Raw genomic sequence first — 6,398 nt, forward strand, 5'->3', positions numbered from 1 at the left:
CCCCTCCCCCTCAAAAAAAGAAGATGTAAGAATAAAAAGCCTGGTGCTGGTGGCTCAGACCTATAATCCTAGCTATTCAAGAGGCTAAGATCTGAGGATCACTGAAGGCAGCTTGGGCAGGAAAGTCTGGGAGACTCTTAGCTCCAATTAACCAGCAACGGGTAGGAAGTGGAGTTATGGCTCAAGTAAGTGGGAAAACACCAGCCTTGAGTGAAAAAGCTAAGGGTCAGTGCCCAGGCCCTGAGTTCAATCCCCTGTATTGGCACAAATATGCATTAGGGGAAAATTTCCCAGGCACAAGATGAATGGAAGGACAGACAGACAAGACAGGCAGGCAGACAGACAGGCAGGCAGACACAGACATGCAGACACGCAGACACGCAGACACGCAGACACACACACACACACACACACACACACACACACACACACTGAGGAAGAAAAGGACAGGATGGGCAAAGAGAGCAGCTATACAGAGCCAAAACTGAATAAGCAAAGTATGGCAAATTGTCCCCCAGTTCACCTTCTGTAAGGGACTATCAAAGCCACACACCATTTTTTTCATTCCCTCCCTCCTTCCCTTTCTTCTTCCCTTCCTCTCTTTCTTCCTCCCTCCCTCCCTCCTTCCTTTCGTGTACTGGGGATTGAACTCAGGGCTTTTTTCCTTTCACTCACAGCCGGCACTCTACCACAAGTGACATCTCCAGTTCTAGCTTTCTGCTGATTAATTGGAAGTAAGAGTCTTTCCAATTTGTCTGCCTGGAGCTAGCTCCGAACTAAGATTCTCAGCTCTCAGCCTCCTGAGAAACTAGCATTGAAGACATGAGCCACTGGTTGGTGCCTAGCACTCTCAGGTTCTTAATCATAAATACTGAGGTAGGTTTTGGGAGGGGGGGGCGGGTAGAGAAACAGTGGGAGAGCAATCCTAAACTCTCATTGTTACAAACATAACCTGGGATATGTGGGGTGTAAAGTGTTCACCCTCCCTGGTTTGGGGTCAGTCACTGTCTTAAATGTTCAGCCCTCAGAACAGTCGTTTATTTGGTGAGACTAAAAATAAATGTACATCCAATATAAATCACAGGAGATAAAGTACCTTAGCAGGATCTCTCAGAGCTGATGAGCAGCTGTGGGCTGATGGGTATTCTAAATCCCTTCTGTGCCACTCTTGTGTATCTGTCTGAACTCCTCCTAAATATCTCTGGGAAAGCCTTCTGTCAACAGCTTCTTTCTGGAAAAGTTAGCTCATTCATGATTATCAGAGTAAATACAAGAAATCAAAACTATGTTCATGGAGGGGCTGGGAAGATGGCTCAGTGGTAGAGCATGCCTGAGGCCCTGGGTTTGATTCCTCAGCACCACATAAGCAAAAAGAAAAAAGCCGGAAGTGGCGCTGTGGCTCAAGTGGTAGAGCGCTAGCCTTGAGCTGAAGAGCTGAGGGACAGCGCCCAGGCCCAGAGTTCAGGCCCCACAACCGGACCCAAAAAAAAAAAAAAAAAAACTATGTTCATGGAGTAATTAGATGTAACACCTATACACATAGCCCATAGAATACTGTGTATGCATTAGAATTCCATTTCAATTGTAAGATTATATTAATTTGGTTACTTGAAAAAAAAACTACTTGTGCAACCAGGCATTGTGCTCTGCGCCTTAGATATAAAGATTCATCCAGAGTCAACAAAATACTTGAGTGCCTAGTATTTCTCGGCACAGGATAGATAGAAGACCAGAGGGAAGGACAGACAGGAAGAAAGGAAGGCAGGCAGACAGACAGACAGACAGACACAGATAGATAGATATAGATCTACTTATGTACCTACCCATCTATATAGTAAGGATTTTTTGGTTGTTTTTTTTGGGGGGGGGAACTAGGGCTTGAACTCAGGACTTTGAGCTCTTGCTTTTTATTTTTCTGCTCAAGGCTTGCATTCTACCATTTCAGTCTAACCTTCAAATATGGTATTTTGCTGATGAACTAGCTGGCTTCTAACCTCAATCCTCAGAACTCAGCCTTCTGAGTAGCTAGGATTATATAAGCATGAGCCACTGGTACCAGGCTCATCTAGTGATTTCTTTTGCAGTCTGGGAATGGAACTCAGGGCCTCACATATGCTAGGTAAGTGCCCTACCACTGAGCTATACCCCCAACCCATGCCTGTACGATCCCCGGTACCAGCAGGTCAGCAAAGAACCAAAGAACTGTCTATCCTCAGCAATTCATAAACACAAAATACATGCATGGAAAGGAGAGGAAAGCTGGTGTTATGAAGAGAAATAAATCAGGTACGAGCCCAGGACTTATTGTAAGTTTAATTATTAGTGGTACAGGGCCTGGTGTGTGCAGGGCAAGTGCTCTACCATTGAGCTCCACCCCCAGCCCAGAAGGTGCTTGTTGAAGTGACTAGGGAAGGCCTCTGCAGAAGGGCCCTGTGAACAGAAACCAAAATAACGGAGCAAGTGACAGATATATCTAGGGAACGAGCTCTCCTGGCAGAGGGAAGACATTCAAAAGTCCTGAGGAGGAAACAGCTTGGTTTGTTCAAGGAGAAGCCAAGAGACAGGAGGGCTGGAGTGAGTAAGAGGGGAGGTGGTGGAGGAAGAAAACTGAAGGGAGGGGCTGGGCACTCAAGGACTTTGGGTTTCTTCTAAGCACCAAATGAAGCCACCAGTGATTTTGCAGTAGAGGAGAGAGGAAAACGGTTTGATTGTCTACAACCGTACAGCCCACTGGCTGTGTTGCAAGCAAGCCAACAGGCTGGCAAGTATAGAACCAAGCAACCTATCAGGTGCTGTCCCCAGGTCTGGCAGAAATGACAATGGCTGAGCAACTGGAGTGGTAGACTGGCAGAGGTAGTAAGAAGTCAGTTTTGGAAGTTGTTTAAAAAATGGTTAGGCTGGGAATGTGGCTTAGTGGTAGAGTGCTTGCCTAACATGCATGAAGCCCTGGGTTCAATTCCCCATTACCACTTAAACAGAAAAAGCTGGAAGTGGTGCTGTGGCTCAAGTGGCAGAGTGCTAGCCTTGAGCAGAAGTAGTTGTTCAGGGACAGTGCCCAGGCCCTGAGTTCAAGCCCCAGGACTGGCAAAAAAAAGAAAAGGCTGACTGTCCTATAACAGGTAGCATGCATTAGGGAACTAGATTGTAAGAGGCTATATGGGCTTGCTTATGGGGGAGGCAAGACCACAGAACCTTTGAAGGAGCCGGAGAAAGGCGCAGAGGTAGTGACACTACAGATGCTTTGTGAAGAATAAATGAACTCAGAGGGGCAGAGGAAGGCCATTCTGGGCAGAGGGAATAGCCAGAGTGGAGGCCTGAGAGTGGATTTGTCCATGTGTGGGAATCATCTAGCGGTGGAAGCAGGTGAGAGAAAAATAAGGTTTGGGAGACAAGACTGGAAAGATGGTTTAGAACAGACCATGAAAGATATTCAGCAGTCTGTACTTTATGGTACAGGCAATGGTGAATCCTTGACAATTTGATGAGTGAACATAGGATGCCTACAGAAGTATATTTTTGAAAATAATGTTCACAGATTTGATGACAGGGTGGGGGAAATATGTGGACTATAAACACAATGAAGACAAGACCATTTAGTTTCATTCATTCCACCAAAGTTGGTTTTTTGTTTGTTTGTTTGGCTAGTGCTGGGGCTTGAACTCAGGGCCTAGGCACTGTCCCTGAGCTTCTTTTGCTCAAGGCTAGCACTCTACCACTGGAGCCACAGTACCACTTCTGGCTCTTTCTGTTTATGTGGTACTGAGGAATTGAACCCAGGACTTCATACATGCTAGGCAAGCACTGTACCACTAAGCCACCTACCCAGCCTTATTGACTTTTTTTGTGTGTGCTGGTACTACAGACTAAACTCAGGACCTGGACACTGTCTCTTAACTTTTTCACTCCAGGATGGCATTCTACCACTTGAGCCACATCTCTGCTTTTGACTTTTATAATGTTGTTTGAAGATAGAGTCTCGTGGACTTTCCTGCCTGGGCTGGCTTCAAATTGGGTTTCTGATCTGTTTCCTGAGCATGAGCCACTAGCACCCAGCTAAAAAAAATTACTGTGTATTCATCATGTGCTAAATACTGGGAATAAAGTAGTAAATCAGTAAAGATCATGCCTTTTTTTTGTACCAGGGCTTGAATTCCAAGCTTCATGCTCTTAATAGTATCTTACTACTTAAGCCATGCCTCCAGTCTAGCGTTTTGCCAGTTAATTGGAGATAGAGCCTTATAGTCTTCTACTCAGGCTAGCATCAGATCTTGACCTTCTGGATCATAGACTCTTGAGCAGCTAGGATCATATATGAACCACCAGCATTCTACTTGTGTCCTGTTTCTAAAAGAATGTAAATAGGAGCTAGGCACCGGTGGCTTACGCCTGTAATCCTAGCTACTCAGGAGGCTGAGATCTGAGGATTGTGGTTGAAAGACAGCCCAGGAAGGAAAGTCTGTGAGACTCTTATCTCCAATGAACCATCAGAAAACTGGAAGTGACATTATGACTCAAGTGGTAGAGTGCTCTCCTTGAGCTGAAGAGTTGAGGGGCAGCACCAGGCTGAGTTCAAGCCCCATGACTGAAAAAAAAAAAAAAAAAAATATATATATATATATATATATATGAGAAAAGTAGGGTAAAGGGCCAAACTCCTAGCCTCTCCATGGATCTCTTTTTAATATGTTTTTTTTCTTTTTTGGTCCGGTCATGGGGCCTGAACTCTGGGCCTGGGCGCTGTCCCTCAGCTCTTCAGCTCAAGGCTAGCACTCTACCACGAGCCACAGCAACACTTCCGGCTTTTTTTTCTTATGTGGTGCTGAGGAATCGAACCCAGGGCCTCGAGCATGCAAGACAAGTGCTCTACCACGGAGCCACCTTCCCAACCCTCTTTTTAATATGTTTGATAATAGTATATAGCAAACTCTTTTATAAATAACTGTTCAGCTCGGTACTGGTAGCTCACATCAATACTCCTAGCTACTCAGGAGGCTGAGATCTGACAATGGAGATTCAAAGCCAGCCTGGGTAGGGAAGTCCAATGACACTCTTATCTCCAATTAGCTACCATAAAAGCCAGAAGTAGAGTTGTGGCTCAATAGTAGAGTGTCAAACTTGAGTAAAAAAGCTGAGACTTTGTCCAGACCAAGTTCGAGCCCTAGGACTGCTACAAAAACGAATTAAAAAGCCTTTTCAGCCCCAACCCAGGCTGTCCTGTCATGCTTAGATTAGAGCCTAGAAAAAAGCTGTAGTGCCTGCATTTATTCTCTGTGATGTCTCTTGTCCAGCTTGTTCTGTTCTGCTGTTGTCAGACTCAAATTCTGCACTTAATCTCCCCTTGTTTTCAGATGACAAAAATCTCTCTGCTAGGCTTCGGAAAGCTGGGATTACAGGATGTTCTTATGGCTTTAAGTCCTCTGTGGTGATTGGAGGATGCAGGAGGAGAATGGGGCAGGTAGTCGGGGGGTGAGGCAGTGTACTAAATAGAGGATTCTTTCCAAAAATCTGCCTCTGCATGCAAATGTTCATCACTTAAGAGGATTTCAAGATTTTTCAAGCAAAATGAAAAGGGATGTGGGTTAGAATATATTCACAGGTCAGACTGTATATAAATAAACTCAATAAACAAAAAAATCAAATGAGCAGATAGAACAACAATAGTACTGACAAGTAGCACCAACTAGATCATCCTTGGGAGGTGAATTTCAATTATCAAAATAATGGCAACAGAATTCACTTGGTTTTTTGTTTTGTTTTGTTTTTGGGTTTTTTTGGGGGGGTCCAGTCGTGGGGCCTGAACTCTGGGCCTGGGAGCTGTCCCTTAGCTCTTCAGCTCAAGACTAGTACTCTACCACTTGAGCCACAGTGCCACTTCCAGGTTTTTTCTTATGTGGTGCTGAGGAATCGAACCCAGGGCCTCATGCATGCAAGGCAAGCACTTTACCACTGAGCCACCTTCCCAGCCCCAGAACTCAACTTGGTTACAAGGGTAAAGAGAAGAAGGTCATAGATGAGGAAAAGGCTGTTCTTTACGTACCATGGATTGATCAGAAGTTATATTTGTTTTATTTTTGCTCAGCATATTTGTGGGTTTTTTATTTTTTTAATTAGTTTTTTTTTTAGTTGTATGGGGTTGCTTTAGTGTTGTTGCCAGACTGGCCTGAAACTTGCTTTGTAGACCAGGCTGGCCTTCAACTCACCATCTTCCTGCCTCAGTCTCCTGTGGGGCTGCTGGGATTATAGATGTGTGCCACTGTGCTCGGCTCCTTACTCATTAAACCCGATGCCACATGCCCCAGTACTGCTAGCAGCACGACACATATGAGAAGTAGAGAACACACCGGAAGTCACCCAGTGCATCCCCAGTTTCCATGAGATGAAATGCAACCCAAGTTCAG

The sequence above is a fragment of the Dipodomys ordii genome, unplaced genomic scaffold, assembly GCF_000151885.1.
Source record: "Dipodomys ordii isolate 6190 unplaced genomic scaffold, Dord_2.0 Scaffold23, whole genome shotgun sequence".
Classification (NCBI taxonomy): Eukaryota; Metazoa; Chordata; class Mammalia; order Rodentia; family Heteromyidae; genus Dipodomys; species Dipodomys ordii.